This window comes from Vespa mandarinia, chromosome 2 (genome assembly GCF_050613455.1).
Source record: "Vespa mandarinia isolate Hongniang chromosome 2, ASM5061345v1, whole genome shotgun sequence".
In the NCBI taxonomy this organism is placed as follows: domain Eukaryota; kingdom Metazoa; phylum Arthropoda; class Insecta; order Hymenoptera; family Vespidae; genus Vespa; species Vespa mandarinia.
In genome coordinates, this window is record NC_140811.1 from 3,086,076 (window position 1) to 3,090,000 (window position 3,925).

Genomic DNA, 3,925 nt, shown 5'->3' on the forward strand with positions numbered 1-3,925 from the left:
CAGAGAGAAAAGGAGATCGAGGATGTCCAGAAAAAAAGAGACAGAGAAAGAGAGAGAGAGAGAGAGAGAGAGAGAGAGAGAGAGAGAGAGAGAATGGCTCAGATGAGACAGAGAGCTTTGAGGTAGATCTTCGAAGAGAGGTAGCTACGTAGTGGATGACTAAAGGCCTTCGAAAGTCCACACGGACGTCGTTTTGTTTTGCCATTAAGGCCGACGAATCGGAGCACTGACAGTCAGAGATAAAACGAAATGGCGAGAGAGACTGGCAGCTGAGTAGCCACTGGACCAACAGTAGAAACTATAAGAAAAAGAGGAAGAAAAAGAAGAAGAAGAAAAAGGTGAAAAAGTTGAAGGAAAAAGAAGAAACTTTTTGCGAGTCGATAATAATCGATTGAGATCGATCGATAAATCGATAAATTAATTGATCTAATTGCCGACGGCATTTACGAGTTGATTTCAATTATTTTCATTTTTTTTTCTTTTTTTTTATTATTTAATTTAATTTTACTTTTATTTTATTTTGTGTTTGTAAAATAAATTGTAATTTTTTTTATTTAATAAAGTTACGAAGATCGATAAAATTGATCGATCGATCTGATTGTGAATGGCAGCTCTAGAGAATTGATTTCAAGTTTTTTTGTTTCTTTTTTTTTTTTTTTTTTTTTCCTTTTTTTTTTTTTTTTTTTTTTTTTCTTTTTTTAAGTATAATTTTATTCAACGATGAAAATCGAAAGATCGGATATCGATCAAAGTCATTTTGATCTTTGATCAATGAACGTTCGAAATTTTCATGAAGTTTTAATGATTTAATGACGTTTGTTATATGTAAGAAGCTAGGAGAGAGAGAGAGAGAGAAAGAGAGAGAGAGAGATCTATAAAATGTTTATTATATTTGGAATGCTTTGGTCTTATCTATTTCTTTTTATCTTTATGATTGATTAAGTAATACTTTTATCGATTACAATCTTTTTTTATTTTTCTTATTCATTTCTCTTTATCGACTCTTGATTATAATTTAATATAGTCAAAGTATCTTATGCATTGTTTAGATTTAAACTATTTAAATTTAAACTGTTAAATGTTCGTTCCAAAAAAAAGAAAATAAAAAAAAGAAATTTATTCAATTCCTATCGCCAAAAATTCAGGCGAAGTTAAAAGCGAAAGAAAAAAAATAATCTAAAAAGAAAAGAAAAAAAAAAGAAAACGAAGAAAATGAAATAAAAAGAGAGAAATAAGCCCTTTATGAAAAAAATTAAATAAGAAAAAAGAAGAATAAAAATCAATCCTAAAAGAGAACGAACACGCTTCTACCCATATATATATTTCGAGAAAGTGAAAAAAATTTTTTTAAAATTAAAAAAGAAAAAAAGAAAGCAAAACAAAAAAAGAAGAGAGAGAGAGAGAGAGAGAGAGAGAAACGAAAAAATAACGGAACAAGAAGTGAGAGTGCTGAAATGGTAAAAAAAAAAAAAAAAAAAAGAAAAAAGAAAAAAGAAAAAGTACATAGAGAAAGAAGTGGAAACGGAAGAGTAGACCGACTATGAAAAGAAGAAGGAGAAAGAAGGAGGAAAAAGAGGAGGTTATGAAGGAGGTGAAGAAGGTGGAGGAGGAGGAAAAGGAGGAAGAGAATTCGTTCGCATACATAGTTACATATACATACATACGTATACGATGTATACACACATATTGAACTTGGAGTGGATCGCGCATCGGATGACGTATGGAGTCCGGAGGGTAATTTTTTTTCCAAGGCGTTTTAGCGCGACCAAGCGCCTCCAAGCTTTTTCCATGGGTTCCCGTAATCTATAGGCGCACTTAATACAGCTGCTCGTCCAAGTAACTTCCCTTTCTCCTTTTTCTTTTTCCATTCGCTCCTCTCTCTCTCTCTCTCTCTCTCTTTCTCTTTCTCTTTCTCTCCTTTTTCTTCTCTTTCCCCTCTTTCTCCTCTTTCTCACCCTACAACGTCTCAGGGGCTCCACTTAGCGGGACTGCATAATATATCACGCGTGCCTGCTTTTTCTTTCTCTTTTTTTTTTCTTTTTTTTATTTTTCTTTTTCTTTTCTTTATATATATATATATATATACATCTGTATGTATGTATGTATATATATATATATATTTACATTTTCTCATATACCTATACGTTCGACGTGTCTCCTACTCTTTGGCACGCAACTCAACGTGAGATGAGTGCATATATAAAAGAGAGAGAGAGAGAGAGAGAGAGAGAGAGAGAGAGAGAGAAAGCGAGTGCATTTACGTTCCGCTACGTCGAACTCACGATTGATTCCCATCCGGGAAAAAGTATTACGTATTTCGTCAAGAGAAATCTACGTAGAATAGATCGTTCTGACCTTTCTCGGTAGTTTGAGATTTTTAAGTTGCATTAAAATCCTTTAGATTTTGTAACTTCGTAAATTTGATCAATTGATATTCCAATTTACGTATTTACGTACGTCCTGTCTTACATAATTGATAATTATTATTTATTAAAATGTTCATTCAATTTATGATAGAAATAATAAGGTTGAAAATATGTTTTATATGGAAAAAAAAAAAAAAAATTAATGTTAGAACGTAATTATTGATTTTCTCTTATTATTAGAAATTTGGAATAGTTCGTATGAAAAAGTTATTAGAGAAATTTAAAATTGGGTGAAAATATTAAATTTCTATTATTATTATCGTTTCCATTATCATCATTATTTTTATTATTATTATTATTATTATTTTTTTTTTTCTTTTTTTATTGATAGTAGTAGTAGTAATAGATGGCTGTTTAATTTGGTAGGGAGAAAGAGAGAAAGAGGAATTGATATAAAAAAAAAAGTTATTAGAAAAATTGGAATTAGGTGAAAGAATATTGAATTTGTTTTATTATTCTTATTAACATCATCATCATCATAATCATCATCAATATTATTATTAGAATGTTTGTTAGTTTGATAGAGAAGATGGTATAATGAAAATGTTGAAGTGAAAATAATAGAAAAATAGGAGTTATTATTATACTTTGATAAAAAATATTAACTTTGTATTACTATTATAAATTATTATTACTGTTATTACAATCATTATAATTATTATTATTTATAATTATAAATTTATTATTATAATAATAATAATTATTATTACTGTTAATGGAATGTCTATTGGACTAAAGGGGGCTTGGTATAAAACAAACAAATTATTAACTAAAAAAACAAAAAAAAAACAAAAAAATAACAAAAAAGAAGAAAAAGAAAAGAAAATAATAGGAAGCACAAAAGAAGAAGAAGAAGAAGAAGAAGAAAAAGAAGAAAAGAAAATTGATCCTTTCGGAGAACAGTTTAATTTCTCATTGAAACTATAACTTAAAAGAAACTTAATTTAATAGTTATCAAAGTAATCGAAGAAAAATGTATAATAAAGAATAACGTGGACCATGGATGATTTGCAAGGAAATGGGAGGAGTAGGAGTAATAAGAGGAATAGGAAGAGTAGGAGAAGTAGAAAGAGGAGGAGGAGGAGGAGGGTTATTGGATCCGTTGTGTTCACGAGGAAGAACCACAATTAAGTTCTCTATCGTTGGAAAGAATTAGACACGGAATCTTTGGGTACGTTCGAAACGAAAAAAGGAAAAATTTTGTAGAACGAAGGAGAAATAAAGAGAAAGAGAGAAGGAGGGTGGTTAGAAAAAGGGGATCGTTGGTGGGTGGTAGCAAGTAGTAGTAACGGCAAGCATGATAGTAGGTAGAAACGTTGCTGCTCTCACGATTATACGGGAAGAGCAGCAACCCTTTGCCGCGTGAACACACCGCGAATAGAGAGGGCTAGGGCATGCGTGCGAGGGGTGCTATATCCATTACGCTTATTACAACCCCCGACCGCCGGCACCATCCTTTAACCATCCTCTCTCCCTCGAACCACCCACCCTTTTACGTG